Source organism: Mustela nivalis (genome assembly GCF_964662115.1).
Source record: "Mustela nivalis genome assembly, chromosome: 16".
NCBI classification, from domain to species: domain Eukaryota; kingdom Metazoa; phylum Chordata; class Mammalia; order Carnivora; family Mustelidae; genus Mustela; species Mustela nivalis.
In genome coordinates, this window is record NC_139035.1 from 63825204 (window position 1) to 63843672 (window position 18469).

Genomic DNA, 18469 nt, shown 5'->3' on the forward strand with positions numbered 1-18469 from the left:
ATACAGATTTAAGTTTTGAACTTCTCTAAAGATAAAAGTTTCTAGTGATTAGGCCCCTCCCCTCTTCCTGGTGCAGTGCAGGAGACACCCTTACATATGGAAATTTCCCTTATAAATGCAAGTATCTCTTACAAAAGGTCACATCTACCTATTTTTCAGAGCTTTTCCTGCAGACTATGTTTCCTTAAAACATCCCGCTCGAGGTCATTTTTATGCCGAAGAGGCGTTTTTGGAGGTGACATTCTGCTTCCCTTCACGTGATTGATGCTCGATTTGGCAAGGCTGTGGGGAAAGAAGTACTGGTATTGTTAGTGGGGATACAGAAAGGTGTAACTGTGCCCCAATGTGGCAGCATCTTAACGAAACAACGTATACATTGAACGTTTAACCTGGCAGCCCTATATCTGGGAATTGATTCTGAAGCTTGAGATCTTAACAATACAAAAATACATGTACACAAATTTATTTAATTGCGGCATTATTTGTAATTGCAATATATTGGAAACTACCCCCCAAAGTTCAAATATGTAGGCATTTGTTTCAATTACCTATGATATATTCACACAATGAGATCCAATGCAACTGTAAAAAATATATATATATTTTGAAAGGGAGAAAATATCCCACCCCAAAGTATGCCTCCGGCATACTGTTTTTTAAAAAATGGTTATTTTTAAGGACTTGCAAGCTGAGGAGAAGCTGTGAAAACTGAGAAGTGACCCTTTTGTAAGAGATATTTGCATTTATAAGGGAAATCTCCATTTGTAAGGGTGTCTCTGGGGCTTGTATCCCGAAGGGGGAATCACCAGCAAGGTGAATCTGCATGACAACCTTAAGTCTTGTTTACTGTGCTTCTCTAGGTCTCTCCGATAATGGACTCCTCACCCCCAACAGCTTCTTTATCCTTTAAGGTGATTTTCCTAGGTGTTCCCTTGTATACAGGAAGTATATATCAGTAAACTTCTGCTTGATTTTTTCCCCCTGTTAATCTGTTTTATATCCATTTAATTTTTAGAACAAAGAACCTAGAAGAGAATAAGGAAAAAAAATTTCCTTCTCGGGGCGCCTGGGTGGCTCAGTGGGTTAAGCCGCTGCCTTCGGCTCAGGTCATGATCTCAGGGTCCTGGGATCGAGTCCCGCATCGGGCTCTCTGCTCAGCGGGGAGCCTGCTTCCCTCTCTCTCTCTCTCTCTCTCTCTCTCTCTCTGCCTGCCTCTCCATCTACTTGTGATTTCTCTATGTCAAATAAATAAATAAAATCTTTAAAAAAAAAATTTCCTTCTCGACAATTTGTATTAACTGATTTGAAGTATTTTCCAGGATATATTTGCTAAATGAAAAAAAAAAAAAAAAGCAAGGCTACCTTTGTTGTAAGAAAAGGAGATAAAGTAAGAAGGCATACTGTATTATTTTTGCGGAAACACACAGGATGATAAAATTAATGAGACCGGTTATCTATAAGAGGTGATAATAAGATTAGGGTGAAAGAGGACAAGGAGTTTACTTCTCTGAGCGGCCGTTTGTCTAGTTTTGACTTTTTGAACTGTTAAATAGTAAAAATTCAACTGAGTAATTAAAAAAAATTTTTTTTAATTAAAAAAAAAAATTCGGCTCCATGCTCAGCAGGGAGCCCAGCATGGGGCTTGAACCACCGACCCTGAAATCAAGACCTGACCTAAAATCAGGAGTTGGATGCTCAACCAGGTCACCCAAGTTTAGGGCAGTCAGGGGTGCCTGTGAAATGTCACACATATTACCAAGGGGAGTGGGTGGAGAGGGGGTGCAAGGTGCCAGCCCCTGCTCCGTTCTCAGCCAGCCTCCTGCTCCCTCATCACAAGTGCCCCTCAACTGAGTAAATTTCATTTTTTAAAAGGCTTTATTTATTTATTTGTTAGAGAGAGAGCACACAAGCCCGGGGAAGCAGCAGGCAGAGGGAGAGGGAGAAGCAGACCCCCTGCTTAGCCCTGTGTGGGACTGTGGGACTGGATTCTCAGGTCCTGACCTGAGCAGAGGCAGACACTTGACTGACTGAGCCGCCCAGGTGCCCCTCAACTGAGTAAATTTTAAAATACCTAATGGGTTTTATTAATCAAGTCGTGAATAGGAAGCACCACTTCTCCCAAGTAGAGGGGCGCTCTACTTGCAAGGGCTACAGAAATTGAAAGGTTTTTTAAAGGTGGGGGGGACACCTGGGTGGCTCAGTGGGTTAAGCCTCTGCCTTTGGCTCAGGTCATGATCTCAGGGTCCTGGGATGAGCCCCGCATCGGGCTCTCTGCTCAGCAGGGAGCCTGCTTCCCCCTCTCTCTCTGCCTGCCTCTCTGCCTACTTGTGATCTCTCTGTCTCTGTCAAGTAAATAGATAAAATCTTAAAAAAAAAAAAAGCGGTCTGGTCAGACACTTGTCTGGTGCTTAGTTTAAAGGTAGAGAGGGCACGGGAAAAAGGAATTAATAAAGAATCTATTGCTTTAGGCAAGGTAGTCTCCTGAGAGTGGTAGGGGTCCATCAGTAAAATTCCTAGTGCTGACCTGGAAGTCCTTTGTTGACTGGTTAGAGGTTAGATTTCTGGGGGTGGTTGAAACGACTTAGGCAGTAAGTTTTGGTTTACTGACTTGGGGCCTTAACCTAAGTGACACCATTTGGTTTTCTTTTGAACAGAACCATGTTAATGTTTTGCAGATAAAAAAATAACTCAGTGAGGGCTCCTGGGTGGCTCCATTGTAAGGGCCTGCTTAGCCAGAGTGAGCCATTTTGTAGTTTATGCAGTAAACTTAGATTGACCTGCCTCCCCCGCCCCCCCAGAGGAACTTACTTAGAAACAAGTCTGGGAAACCAGAAAAATATGACTGACCAGACCCTGACAGGACATGTCAGGTCAGGGGGAAGTAACAGAGCCCAGAATACAAGTCAAGATGGAGTCAAGCCACTTGAGTCAAGCCAGGTGGAGACATCCAATCAGGAAAGCACCTCCCTAACCACCCGAGAATGTAGGCCCTGCCTTTTGGGCACCAGTTCTGACCAGAGTGATAGGCTAGTTCAAATAGCTACTATAGGGTGAATTGAATTTCAGTTGGCCACCTGTGTGTGGCCAGGCTCAACCACATGACCTTTACTCTATAAAAATTAGTCTGTGAGGCTGGGAGGGGTCGCCTCTTTGCAAGAGATGGCCCTCGCTAGTCAGTTTGATTCTTGATGCTTGGCGCGAAATAAAGCTTTGCTTGACGTTCGCTTTGTATCAGTCTCGCTCCTTTGACCATGGACCCAACACAATCAGTTAAGAGTCTGCCTTCAGCTCAGTCATGGTGCCAGGGTGCTGGCATCGGGCTCCCCACTCAGCAGGGCATCTACTTCTCTCTCTGCCTTTCACCCTACTCGTGGTCTTTTCCTCTCTCTTGCTCAAATAAATAAGTAAAATCTTAAAAAAAAAATAAATCAGTGTGAAAGAACTGGAATTACATGGGAGTGCTTGCCAAGAGACTCCCATAGTTGTGAGAAGGAGCTGAGCATTGGTCACGATTGGGCTAGGATAGTCTGGAAACCACACTCAAGAGACAAACACAGCATGGCCAAGGTCTCAAGTCCGGGCTGTACATTTTGGGAGAAGGTACTTCTAGAGATGGTTGAATGTGCTGGGTGAGGGGTCAAACTTTAAGAACCACTTAAGTGACTGATTAAAAGGAAAAGTCTCTGGAAGCAGGAAATTAGAAATTAAGGCATATCGGACAGCAAAAATGAACACAATTTAGTAATGAACTTCAAGTCCCTTACTTCACTAGGAAGCAATCCATGGGTTGGGGAGTATCTCACAGTAGTGTGGTCAAAGAGAGAGTCTTCATCACCTGGCTCTTGTGGGCAGTGTGGTGGCAAAGCCCTAGAGCGTGCGTGTGGTGGGTAGATGGTGACAGGATTCATAGCCCATTGGCCTGGGCAACCAGCCAAAAGCAAGCACTGCTCCAGAGACCTTGGTTGCCAGCCACTAGGATACAGAGGAACAGGGCTTGGAGGGAGGCTCGGGGCAAAGGAATACACTCAGAAAATAAGAAACAGCTTGGGACTTTTGCTACCCAAATTCTTGCAGCTAGGTAAGAAAAATTGTGAAGGATTCTGAAATGGCAAATACCGAGCAACTGTCTAGACCAGAGGACCCTCTTCGGTCCTCTTCGGGGTTTGTGGACTCTGAGAAGTGTGTATTCCTCATTATCTCTGACTGTTTTGCAACTCTGTGGGGAAAGGAGTTAACTGGGAAGTCTGATGTTGATGCGATGGTCCAAGAAATGCGAATGATTTTTATCTGGTACTGATCTGATTGGGTTTGCCTCTGTAGAAAGGAGGTGATTTCCATCAATTACATTCTTGTCCTGTATGACTAATTCATTAATTAGTTAATTAATTAACACTAATTCATTAATTAGTTAACACCTTCCCTCCTCGCTCCCTCCCTTCCTTCTTTCCATCCTTCTTTTGTATTTCTACGGGAGCCATGATTTTACCTTAAAAGCAAAAATAAAAACAAAAAGCTTTTCAGGATGCCACCAGACTTGATTTGGCTCAGGTCTTGATCTCAGGGTCCTGGGATAAGCTCCACCATCAATTACAGCATGGTCTGCTTGAGATTCTCTCTCTGCCCTGCCCCCTCCCCCACCCCTTTCTCTCAAATAAATAAATAAATCTTAAAAAAATAAAAGTATCACAGGGCTCCTGGCTGGCTTTGGTACGGGACGGGACTCTTGATCCTGGGGTAGTGAGTTTGAGCCCTGTTGGGTCGGCAGGCTCTGGGAGTGCAGGAGGAACAACAGAAATCTCCCAGCCCCCTCCCCCCTTTCCTTAAACCCCTGACTCTCCCGCCAAAAGGATAGGTAGCCCGATACCTATGCAGGAAACAGAAGTATTAGGACCCCCCACCCCATACCCTTTGATCACCAAATACCCTACCATATATGGATGTGAGCCCATGCCCTACCTTGGCCTGATAAAAGACCCCCCCCCGCCAACTCCCTCCTAGTGCGACTTCCCCTACTCCCCTTTCCGGAGTCCCGAGGGTGCCCACCTCCTCCCGGCGCAACTTTCCTGGCTCCCCTTCTCCTGAGCCCTCAGACTTCGCCGGAGATGCCTTTAATAGATCTTGCCTTGCGCCCACCTTGCCTGTGAAACTTTACATTTAGTGCCATGAAACCTGGGAGGAGATTGAACCCCCACCCCGGTAAGGAGGCTCTCTCCTCTCCTAGCCAGACCTGGATCTGCCTTTCCAAATGCCACTTCCGAAGCTGTGGTGAGTTTCCCCAGATTCCGCACCTCCGTCCGGAAAGCCCTGCCCTAATTGCGGCCGCGTGAGGGCGGACCCCGCCGGTCACCAGGTGACCTCCGTGACTCCGAGAGGCTGGGAGGCGTCCTAATCTCTAGGGCAGTCGACACAGGTTTTCTGCAACCCAGTGGTGGACGAGGGGACACCTTACTCCAGCCCTTGGGTTGCCTGGCAATGAATCATGAGGAACTCCCAATCCAAATTTGACCCTAAAACATCCCCGGGGGTGTTTTAGGTCTGTTGGCCAATCTCCGAACCCTGGAACTGGACCAGGACTTGAGAAATGATGTTACTGTACTGTCGCTTGGCCACAATACCAATTAGACAATTGGTCCCAATGGCCTCCAGAAGGCAAGTTTAATTTTCAGATTCTCATGGACCTAAATAACCTCAGCAGACACCAAGGCAGATGGGCCAAGATCCCTTTTGTTCAGGATTTCTGAACGGGCGCCCTCGTCCACCCCTCCCCCTCCCCACTCCTATCCGAACTCCTGACAGTTATTAGCAGTAAACGTGAAACTGCAATCAAAGTTTACTGAAGGTCAAATAAGCTCATGTTATTTGTTAAAATCTGTTAGCAAAGAAATGACTAAACTGATGGTTAACTGTCCATCTCAAAGTTTTAATGGGTAATTGCTGAGATAGCTTTCAAAGTCTTTGGTAACCTGAAAGTTTAAAGTTTTGCTTGGATGACAAATGAGATTAAATTTGTTGGACATTTAGGTCTTTTCCAAAGAGGATAAAATGCCAAGTCATTGATTACTGAACATAGGTTTGTGCTTTTGACTTCTCAGAGCAAAGAAAATAAGAATATTTAAATCTGTTGGTAAGCATGGTTTGTGCTTAACTGATTCATAAATTGGCATCTGAAGAATTCTGTTGTAACCGTTCACAATTGATTAATAACTGACTCGAGGTTAATAACTAAAGGTGTTTCTAAGAGTACAAAATTCTGTGAACTGTAAGACTGATGGAAATAAAGGAAGCAACTCTGTATGTAGGAAAGTAGAAGATATGTAAGAAAGATTTAAGGAACGGGAGTACAGTTTGTTGAAAGTAAAAGGAGGTAATTTTGTCCTAAATGAGATGGTTGTTTGGGACAAAACCTGAATGCAAAGGAAGTTGTAGAAGGTTTGTGAAGGGAAATCATTCAGGAACCCAATGAAAACCCGGCCATGTTTCTTAACCGACTTACTGAGGCGCTGACTCAACACACTCGCCTAGACCCGGCCTCTCTGGCAGGGGCGACCGTTTTAGCTACCCACTTTATTTCTCAGTCAGCCGCCGACATTCGGAAAAAATTAAAGAAAGTGGAGGAGGGCCTTCAAACTCCCATTTCTGATCTGGTGAAAATGGCATTTAAAGTCTTTAACTCCCGAGAGGAGGCAGCAGAACTTAAGTGCCACGCCAGACTCCAACAGAAGGTCCAACTGCAGACCCAAGCCCTGGTAGCAGCCCTGAGGCCGGCAGGTTCTGGGGTCAACAGAAAGGAGCACCTAACTGCGTCCCTCCGGGGGCCTGTTTCAAGTGCGGAGCTGAGGGACACTGGGCCCGTCACTGCCCCAATCCAAAAGCGCCTACTAGGCTGTGCCCTCGATGCCGCATGATGGGCCACTGGAAATCGGACTGCCCCAGCCTCGGGGGATTCCCAGTGTCTCCACACAGGGGAGACCCTGAGACGATAAGTCTTGCCTTCCAATTTCTCGGATTGGAGGATGACTGACGGAGCCCAGACTCGGACACTCCTCTCACCCATGCCGAGCCCAGGGTCACGCTCCAGGTAGTGGGTAAGTCCATTTCCTTTCTGTTGGACATGGGGGCTACCTATTCTGTCCTGCCTTCCTACTCGGGTCCTACTCGTCCCTCCCCAGTTGCAGTTATGGGAATCGATGGTACTTCTCCACTCCAAAGGCCACCCCACCCCTATGTGCAGCCTGGATGGGTTCCCCTTCTCACACTTCTTCCTCTTTATACCTTCCTGCCCTGTTCCCCTACTAAGCAGGGACATCCCCCACAAACCTCAGGCCACCATTCGTCTGTCTCCCTCTCCCTCGACTTCTGTTACCTCGTCCTCCCTCTACTCCCCTCTGACTTGTTCTCTGTCCTAGGCTGTCTCCCTTCCGTGCACCCGCAGGTATGGGACATCTCCAGATCTATAGTAACAACCCACAGGTGACGACTTAAGCCCATCATCGACCGCCTCTGGCAGCAGGGTCTCCTTATCCCCATCAACTCTCCAAGCAACTAGATGTCACCACCTAGGGATGGCAGCCCTGCCTCAGGGCCCTAGCAGCAGCAGCTTCTCTGACAAAAGAGGCCCTCAAACTTACCTTAGGACAGCCCCTCACGGCCTTCGCCCCCCATCGACTAATGGACTTAGTCAGCCACAAATCCTTGGCACAACTCACTCCTTCCCGTCTCCAACTCTACCACTTGCTAGTCATAGAAAACCCGCAGGTCACACTCTGTCTCCCCTCGCCTAAATCCAGCCACTCTCTTGCTGACACCTTCGTCTACCCACATTCCTTCCCACTCCTGCTCTCAACTCCTGGAAGAACTCTGTCCCTCCCATCCAGGACTTTCGAACCAGCCTCTGCCTGACCCCGATCGCACTCTGTTCGTGTTGGGAGCTCCCGCACAGCGCCGGATGGACAGCCACACGTGGCCTATGCAGTGGTCGCCCTGGACGCTGACATAGAAGCGGCCCCCCTTCCCACTGGGACTACTTCTCAAAAGGCAGAACTTGTGGCTCTCACCAGGGCCCTTCACTTATGTGAGGAACAATGGGTCACTATTTATACTGACTCTAAATAGGCTTTCCTTATTACCGACACTCACTCTGTCCTCTGGTGAGAAAGGGCATTTCTCACGATCAGGGGAACTCCCATAGTCAACGGGCCTCTTATTGCCAAAGTCCTCGAGGCTCCAATCACCCTACGGGGTGGCTATTGTCCACTGCCATGGCCATCAGGCCTCCAAGGAACCCATCTCTTTGGGGAACAACAAGGCCGACTCTATTGCCCAACGGATGGCCTTAAACTCCTCTCCAGCCCCTCTCCTCTTTCTCAACACTCCCCACAGTCCCTCCTACACTGATGAGGAGACTCGGGCCCCCAAAACATTAGGTGGCAGGTTGGGTGACAAGGGATGGCATTTTTTCCAGGACAAAATTGCCCACATGAACAGCCTAATCCACACCCTCATTACTGACCCACCAGTCTCTCTGCATCGGTCCAAAGGCCCTATACCAATTTCTCTAACCTCTTTCACCACCCCCTCCTCCAAAAGACCACTAAGGAGGTACACCAGGCCTGCAGAACCTGTTTTGTGGTCAACGCCCAGGGCCACCTCCTCAGACCGGGACCCACCCACCAGCTCAGAGGGCATCAGCCAGGGGAGGACTGGCAACTTGACTTCACTCACATGCCTCAACACAAAACCTTTAGATACTTACCAACTTTTGTGGACATTTTCACAGGCTGGATCGAGGCATTCCCCACCACGAGGGAAACAGCAGACGTGATTGCCGCGGTTCTCATTGAACACATCATCCCGAGATTTGGACTCCCTTGAACCCTACAATCGGACAACGGACTGGCCTTCATCTCCAGCATCACACAACAAATCTCTGAGAGTCTCAACATCACCTGGAAACTCCATGTCCCCTACCACCCCCAATCCTCAGGTAAGGTCGAGAGGCCAACGGCCTCCTCAAGGAACAACTCACCAAATGCACTCTTGACACCCGCCTCTCTAGGCCAACCCTTCTCCCACTAGCACCCATCTTAGGGCCTCTCCTCTCAGCCCATTAGGACTCAGCCCCTTTGAGCTCCTGTACAGCAGCCCTTCCTCCTCAATCACAACCTGCCTGCCTCTCCCCCACCCCTCCTATCCTATCTGCCCAATCTGACCCTCTTAGAGCCCTCCTAAGGGCTCATGCAGATGCAACCATCCCTGCCCCCAACAGCCTTGGCAGAGATTTCTTTCCCCCAGGCCCTAAATCCTGGGGACCAAGTTCTCCTATGAGAACTTCACCCAAAGTCCTTACAGCCCAGGTGGACCGGCCCCCATACTGTTATTCTCACAACTCCCACAGCGGCAAAACTCCTAGGACACCACCCATGGGTACACATCTCCCATCTAAAACCAGCTCCACCACAGGATGCCTGGACTTCCCAAACCCTGGGGCCCATGCAGTTGCGGATTTCCCACACCACTTCTCCTCACCCTCCTCCTTCTACCCCCCCCCCCCCCCATAGCTGCCCCTCTGGTGACCCTGGGTTCAGGTGGCTCTTCATCCTAGTGGAAACTTGGACCCATGGGGACACCACACAGTCTAGTCAGCTGGTCACCACAGATTGCCAGCCCAGCAAGATGACTGTGAAGATGGCTGTGTTTGGAGATAGGCCCTATAAAGAGGTAATCAAGGTAAATGATGTCATTAGGGTAGACCCTAACCCGATGTGACTCTGGTTCTTATAAGAGGAAATGAGGACATAAATGCAGACCCAGGGATGACCTTGTGAGGACACTGCTAGGTCAAGGAGGTCCCTTTGCAGGTCAAGGAGAGAAGCTCCAGTAGAAATCAAATGTGCCCACATCTTGTGATCTTGGACTTGCCAGCTCCCTCCGGAATTGTGAGAAAGTAAGTTTCTGCACAAGCTCTGCACAAGTCTTTGGTGTTGGGTTAGGGCAGCCCTAGCAAACAGGTGATGCTCTATTTAAGGATGTGCCCCTGAGCACAGTCGTAGCTTCTGCAGGAGAAGTTTGCTAGCTACAGTCCACGTTTCTATTCATTCTTGACTCACAATGCAGTCTGATTTTCTGCACACACGGGAATCTCGCTCCAGTCTTGTGTTTTGGAGGCACACCCTGCTGGGGATCCTCTGCAGGTTACATTTCCACTGGGTGGGTCCCTCTGGTCCAATGTGGGAGCTCCACCTGGGGAGTCCTTCTTGTGTTAGGTGACCCAGAGTGAAGAAAAATGCTCCCATTTTTCTTCATATAGAAGACAGGAAATTATAAGCGGCATTTAAATTGAGAGTCTTATTTTGCATGGCTTAGTTTATAGCAAGACACAAACAAAATTACACTCTTTCATCAGGGTGGGGACACTTTGGGAAAGGGGCGCATCAGTGGACTGGTGGAGGTCGTGTGCGTGGTCACAACCTTTTTCTGGATGCATTACAGCCTCACCTTTCAATGGCCATAAAACTGTTCACGTTCTGAAGTTCAGGAATCCCTCTCCTGGGAATCTGCCCTAAGGATATAATTAAACAGAAGCAAAAGATCCTATACGGACAGATGTGGAAGATATTAGCTGTAGCATGCTTTGTAAGAGGAAAAAGTTGGAAAGCAACCAGGTCCTCAACAGTCAGCAAGTTAAGTTAGAACACAAAAGCCCATGAAATATATGCAGCTATTAAAAATGACAGTTATGAAGAACGTGTAAAAGCATGAATAATGTTTATGATTTTATGCATGGCCCTAATGAGGATGTAAAATAACATCCATTTTATAATTACATCTGTGTGAGAAAAGTTATAGTCAAAAATTGAGAGATGGTAAGAATGAATACAAAATGTTCTTAGGGTAGCAAAGCTGTGAATTGCTTTTTCTTTTAGACATTTTTTAAAAGATTTTATTTATTTATTTGACAGAGAGAGACACAGCGAGAGAAGGACTCAAGCAGGGGGGGTGGGAGAGGGAGAAGCAGGCTTCCCACCTACCAGGGAGCCCGACGCGGGGCTCATCCTAGGACTCGGGAATCCTGACCTGAGCCGAAGGCAGACACTTAATGACTGAGCCACCCAGGCGCCCCCAATTTAATGGTTTTTAGTGTAACCATAGCGTCGTGTAACTGTGGCCATACTCCGTTTTAGAACATTTCCATCACCCCCAAAACACCCACACCCACCGCAGTCGCACCTGGTGTCTGCTCCCAGCTCCCTCCAGGCCTAGGCAACCACTGACCTACTTCCTGTCTGTATGCATCTGTCTCTTGTGCACATTTCACATAAATGGTTCATCCTTCTTGTAGCATGTGTCTGAAAATGAACCCTTTTTAATCACCAAATAATATTCCGTGTCGTGGATTTGCCGTATTTTATTTATCTATCATCTGTGAGACGGAGAGACTGGACTTGGGTCCCCTCAGCCCCGACCGCAGAATCCAGCGTTCTTTGGCTGCCTCCATAAGGAGGAGAAAAGGCTGAAACTCAGGGCTCTGGAGTAGCATCTCGGGGGACTGCAAAGGGAAAATGGTTACTGAGAGGAGCACATGGGCTCTGAAGACTGGCAAGGATGGGACCAGACCAGTCTGCTCCCAGATGGACGCTACTGCTGACCTTTCACGGACTTTCCCCCTCATTATAACAGTAAAAGTCATGCTCAGGGGTGGAGATTTAACATGCTAGTTAGACATGACCATGCATGAAGAGGCATGACCTTCAGCGCACGGGTGCTGACGAATCCCTACACCCACGTGCTTCCTCGTCACCTTCCCCACCTCTTCTCTCCTCCTTCCTTCCTTCCTTCTTTCCTTCTATCCTTCCTTTTCTGCCCACAGTACTTGTTAGTTGTCCATTTATCAAGAGAAGCTATTCCATAACCCGGTACTCACGTTCCATAGTTCAGGAACACAGGCCAGGGACAAACGTCAATGGAACTCAACCCAAAGAAGCTCTTCACATTCCAAAATCACTTTGCACTCTGAAACATACCAGCCTCTTGGTCTCTCAAAATCTTTCACGGACTCGTCGTTTCTATAGAAATCTGCGTATGCCCTTTCCTGGTTTGTGGCCACCCCACACTTACAGAAGGTTGGAACCCTCAGGGATACAACGAATGCCCCAAAAATGTGAAGTCACAGACCCGGGGGCTGTTGGCCTCTCATCTGAGGTTTCATCGAAACTCCGGAAGCTGTGGTTGTTATTTTCTTCTACGCTGAAGAGATGCTCAAACCCAAAGTCCTTCCTTTTTTTTTTTTTTTTCTTTTTTCTTTTTTAAGGTTTTACTTATTTATTTGACAGAGAAAGAGACACAGCGAGAGAGAGAACACAAGCAGGGGGAGAGGGTGAGGGAGAAGCAGGCTTCCATCCCAGGGCCCTGGGATCATGACTTGAGCCAAGGCAGATGCCTAATGACTGAGCCCCCCAGGAGCCCCCCAAGTCCTTCCTGACAGAAATGGACGGCATTCCCAGCACCTAAGTTTCTTTAAAAGCTCTCCCTGATCACCTCAGGGAGTCTGCCTGAAGATTCTCTGTGCTGCCTCCCTTGTGCTCAAGCAAAAACCCCAATAAAGCCTTGCCTGAGACTCCCATTTGGTCTTTTCTCAGTTTCTTTTTCCTGTTTTTTGAAAGAGTTGATTTATTTATTGATAGAGAGTGGAGGGCGGAGGCGGGGGTGGCGGTGGGGGTAGGACCTCAAGCAGGCTCCACGTTGAGTGCAGAGGCCAACCTCGGGCTCCATCTCAGGCGCAGCGCTGAGATCCTGACCTGAGCCGAAATCAAGAGTTCACCAACCCAGCCATCCAGAAGCCCCGCCTCTTGTCGATTTCTGTTGCTTAGCGAGCTGAAGGGGTCAGTTCAGGGACAGATGGACATTTGGGTTATTTCTCTGGATTTTGTGTGTTGACTGAGCGATGCGTCTCATTCCCTGTCAGACAGGTGGCTTCTGCCGCTGCATTCAGCTGGGAACTCCGAGGGGCCTCCTTCATTCTCCTCCACGGGCCTCCAGGGTTTGGGCTGGGTTCCAAGAGAGCAAAAACAGAAGGGCTTGAGGGCTGCACCTTTGTCCTTCCTGCTACATTCTCTTAGTCAAGGGAGGTCACCACGCCAGCCCCAATTTAGGGAGAGGAGAAGCAGGCTGCACTGTTGATGGGAGGGGTGACCTCCGTGGAGGGAGGGGAGGGATTGTGGGTGACTTTTTTTTTGTTCAAATTTTTATTTAAATTCGAGTTAGTGAGCATCTAGTGTAATACTGGTTTCAGAAGTAGAGTTCAGTGATTCCTCACTTACATGGACACCCAGTGCTCATCCTAACAAGTGCCCGTCTTTAGTACCCATCCCCCACGGAGCCCCTCCCCCAGTGGGTGACATTTTTGGATTCTACCGCCTTAGCCACATGGACCAGTCCTCCCCAAATAAGGTGGGGTGGTTTGACTAATTGCGGACAGTGAGGTACGAGCAAAAGTGACAAGTTTCTCTTCCAGGCTGAAGCAAAGCAAAGTCTGCACCCTCCGCCAAATGTTAACATCCCTTCTGCAGTCAAGTCTGCCTCATGGAAGACAGTTACCATGAGTCACCCCACACCAGACCCGCTGCTGACTTTGCATTAACAAATAACAAGTCTCTGTTGTGTTAAGCCACTGGGGTTTGGAGGTTGTTTGTTAAGACAGTGTAACTGAGCCCATCCTTATTAAAATACATGGTTATGTCCTTCCCCTGCCCCTAAATCCCATTCTTTTTTCTTTTTCTTTTTTTGAAAGATTTTATTTATTTACTTGTCAGAGAGAGAGAGAGCACAAGCAGGCAAAGTGGCAGGGAGAGGCAGAGAGAGAGAAGCAGGCTCCCCCTGAGCAAGAAGCCTGATGTGGGACTCCATCTCAGGACCCTGGGATCATGACCTGAGTCAAAGGCAGCGGCTTAACCGACTGAGCCACCCAGGCGGCCTTTTTTTTTTTTTTTTTAAAGTAGGTTCCATGCTGGGTGTGGAGCTCAATGCGGGGCTTGAACTCATGCCCGAGACCTGGGCTGAGATGTCAGCTATGTAACTGACTGAGCCACCCAGGTTCCCCACCTAAATCCAATTCTGATGCTGTTTCTGCTGCTCTGACTTTAGCCTCCCTGCTTCATCTACTGAACTTACTCCTCTGTGCTATTGCTTCTGACTTCCCTGGGTAAACTTCTGCCTAATATAGGCTGACCCTGGGACCTTATAGCCCCTAGTGGCTCATGTACCTTGGACTTGGAGCCCTCCCTAACCCCCCCGCCCCTCCAATGTGGGATTCATGGAATCCAATGTGGGATTCATGGAAAACAGAAGGAGTGACAGCCAGGTGACCAAGATCTTTATGGCAGGAGTTTAGACTTGACCTAGTAGGCAAAGGGGAGCTGTCCATGACGTTTTTAATGTGGAGAGATTTTGGGGGGAAAGGTGTCTGAAGAATTGTTTGTGGATGAGAGCAGGGTATATGGCAGGGAAGTGAGGGTGAAGAGAGTGGTCAGTTAGGGAAACGGTGGGGTAACTGTGAATGTCAAAGGTAATAATTAAATGTACATAATGTTTTATAGCTTTTACTTATGCCAGGCAGCCCTTCCTTGTTAATTCTCATAACCCTGCAAATTCTTTCTCTTGCAGTTGGAAAAATCAAGGCTTGGAGAGGCTGGTGGTTTGCAGTTATTAAGAGGCAAAGCTGGTGGGGCACCTGGGTGGCTCAGTGGGTTAAAGCCTCTGCCTTCGACTCAGGTCATGATCTCGGGGTCCTGGGATCCAGCCCCACATGGGGCTCTCTGCTCCGAGCCTGCTTCCTCCTGCCTCTCTGCCTACTTGTGATCTCTGTTTGTGAAATAAATAAATAAAATCTTTAAAAAAAAACAAGAGGCAAAGCTGGTACTTTGAGTTCATTCATTAATTCACTCATGGAATCTGATTTAATTCAACCCCCTTTTTTTGAATCTTGCTGGGTCAGTGCTTCCACACCTTTGCACCCCGGCCCACACAGAAGAGGATGCTATTAGCGGGGCATTCCTGGGGGAGGGGCTCCTTGCTGTAGCCCATAGACAGCACTCTCTGGTGCTGGGTGTTAGGACTGAAGTCTTCTGCCAAGATAATAACTGAATTCAGGGAGTGTACAACAAGAGGCCGTACAAATAAGGATCCAGTATAATTTTGACTGCAGTAAACATTTAAATGGTTGTAGGAACATGGCTTGGTTTTTACATCACTATGAAAAGTCTACAACCATCCACAAGAAGATGGGAGTAAGAGAGAAGACCAGCCGGTGACCTAGGGCATCTCCTTTCCCCTTTGAGGACAATGGAGACTCAGCTTCCTGCTGTTCCTCCCCGTGGCCACTAGAGGGTAGAGTGCAGGCGTGGCACTCACCTGGCACCGCTCTCCAGCTCAGGGTGCAGGGGAGTGGAGGGAGCAGAGCTGGTCTGGATGCTGAAGTCCTGGGCCAGAGGGGCAGTCGCGGAGATGCCCAGAAGATGCACTTGATATTGGTCTAGATATTGACCACTGGCCTCTCCTGGGGTCTGGTCTGAAGCCATCAAGGTGTTAGGTAGCTAAGGCGTGTCCTGCTGGACCCTCACTCTGTGTGTGGCTGGGAAGGGGCTCAGGGGTGAGATGGTAAGGGCTGTGTGCCCTCCTGGCTGTTCCTGCTCCTAAAGCCTTAGCCTTGGGATTTCCAGAGGGAGCAGTGTGGTCAGTGCTGTATCCAGGAAACATCCTCGGATCCTCTGGTCCCCATCTTCCCGATTCCATTTTTCACCATAAGCCTACTGATAGTTTTCACTTTAATTTAGCTGAGCAGAAGAATCCAGGGCTTGAGCCTGTGTTGGAGAGTGGATCAGATGGCCTCAGCAGAGAGAGCATTGACCTTGGGGGCCTCATGGCCTCGCGGTGGCCTGCTGAGGGGACAGCAGCTGGGAGCTGGTGGCCAGGAGGGAAGATATTTGTGGCACCAGACTGTTACAGAAACATATTCTCACATCCTCTAACAGTGGCCCATTCTCATGAGATGTCCCAGGGGAACACAGCCTATGCCTCTTCCCTTTCTTCCCATAGAAGCTGCAAAGAAGCCCAAGAAATTTGCCGAAGAACAGGTGGTGAGTCTTAAACCAAGCCAGCGTCCTCTCCCTGAAGCCACCATCATGGGTGCCAGTCCTGGGCATCGGGGGGGGGGGGACATCCACCTGCTGCTACGGTCTGTTCCTGCTCCAGCTTCTACCTGAGGAGGTTTCTAGCATGATTCTTGAGGCTTTTATGACCCACCCAGCCAAAGCAGATGTTGCCTGAGCACGGGGAGAAAGCTGTGTTCCAGGGGACACTTAACGGTGGTGGCAGGAGCTCTGGTGAGTCCGAGATTTCCCCGCACTTGTGAATTAATGGGTTAGCCTGCCACAGTTTCCTGGATGCTGGCACAACACAGACGCCAAGACTGGGACAAAGGCTTTGCATTTCACAGCAGCCAGAGCATCATCACATGGCCTTGTTCTGGCTCGGAGTCCCAGTTCCAGCCGAGGGACGCCCGCGTGTACGGTGGGTCTCTCCCGCGGCAGGCACGCTGGGCAGGTCAAGGAACAACAGCGTTTAATTTAATTTTTTAAAATTATTTTTGAAAAATAGAAAATCTGTTTTTTATTTTAAAAAATTTATTTATTTAAGAGAGAGTGGGTGAGAGCAGAGGGGAGGGCAGAGGGAGACACGGAGAGAAGCAGACTCCCTACTGAGCAGGGAGCCCAATGTGGGGCTTGATCCCATGATCCAGAAAGGTGGGAGGCGGCAGACCCCACAAGCTTCCCAGGACCCCTCCCTACAGACACTCACCCCAGATCCCTAAGCCCCTGCCCAGAGATAATCACTGCTGTGTTTTTGTTATCATAACATTTTTGACCTACAAGAGCTCTTTGGTACAGGAAGGTGCTGAGTGACAAGCTGGACAACATGTCACTTTCTTTCTTTCTTTTTTTTTTTAAAGATTTATTTATTTATTTGACAGAGAGAGATGACAAGCAGGAAGAGAGGCAGGCAGAGAGAGAGGAGGAAGCAGGCTCCCTGCTGAGCAGAGAGCCTGATACGGGGCTCGATCCCAGGACCCTGAGATCATGACCTGAGCTTAAGGCAGCGGCTTAATCCACTGAGCCATCCAGGCGCCCCAATATGTCACTTTCTGACCTGCCTCCCTGTCCTCATTCAAGGCACGCACTGTTATTTGTAAATCAGGAAAAATATCTCCATTTGTCTTATAAAATTAAGTTCGTATCCAGAAGTTTCTGTCTCCCTAAGACATCTTGGGGATTTGTCATTATTCAAAACATCACACTCCACTGGTTCAACTCGTTTATTTTTGTCTTTAATTCAATTTTAGTATTTCTTACAGTTTTTGATCTTAAGCAAGGAAAGACTTGGAGCTCTTTTGAATTATCTGGTAGCATTTAAAATGTTGAAGTCACTGTGTCCTTTGATGAATACCAGCTCCAGAGGAGCTAGACTATTTATAGAACTATCAAGCTAAAGGGTCTGTCTCCCAGAATCACATGGGTGGCTACAGCTCGCGGACAGGGAGCTGTCCAGCTTTCCAGCGCCCAGAAAAGGCCTGGATTAGGCAACAGGTCGTTGCTTGTCTCTATGACCTACAATCATCCCACCCAAGGCGATTCTATCTTCTCCTGTCAAAAGAAGGAGAGTTCTTATCCTCATCAGGATAAGCCCTGTTGGAGGGGGGAACATTTTTCTTCCACTTCAGCAGCCACGCTCCGCTCTAGTCACTTGTATTAAAGAGTGAGCAGTTGAAGAATACCCAGTATTTTTGTTAATAATAGGCAGCCATGCCTGAAAGATGCATCATGGTGAAATTGGACATGTCCTCAGGACCTTGAGCATGGCTTCTGCTGGGAAGTATTGGGCTGTTGTGTGAAAAGACATGGCACGGGTAATAGATTCAGGTCAAACAGAATTGTTAATTTTTCCTTAGAAACCTTCTGGCCGGGGGCCTGGGTGGTTCAGTGGGTTAAGCCTCCGCCTTTGGCTCAGGTCATGATCCCAGGGTCCTGGGATCGAGCCCCGCATCGGGCTCTCTGCTCAGCAGGAAGCCTGCTTCTCCCTCTCTCTCTCTCTGCCTGCCTCTCTGCCTACTTGTGATCTTTCTGTCAAATAAATAAATAAAATCTTAAAAAAAAAAACCCAAAAAACCCTATGGCCCTTTTAAAGATTTTTATTTATTTATTCGATAGAGAGATAAGGAAGAGCCAGAGAGCGCAAACGGGGGAACGGCAGAGGGAGAGGGAGCCGAGCAGGGAGCCTGACGTGGGGCTCTATCCCAGGACCCCCCAGGATCATGACTGGGGCAAAGGCAGATGCCTGACCTACTGAGCCACCTGGGTGCCCCACCTTGTGGCCCTTTTAAATGAGAGAGGAGAGCAAAATTGTTGAGTCCCACTGGTAG

At 48.5% G+C, this 18469-nt stretch overlaps 1 long non-coding RNA gene across 1 annotated transcript; it reads right to left on the bottom strand.

Annotated features, from left to right (window-relative positions):
- Positions 1-11386: 11386 nt before the first annotated feature.
- LOC309849675 lies at positions 11387-12168 on the bottom strand. The gene is made up of 2 exons (XR_014303831.1): positions 11921-12168; positions 11387-11545 (listed from the first exon to the last, which is right to left on the bottom strand). It is a non-coding gene; the product is annotated as an uncharacterized lncRNA (long non-coding RNA).
- Between the last annotated feature and the right edge of the window lie 6301 nt (positions 12169-18469).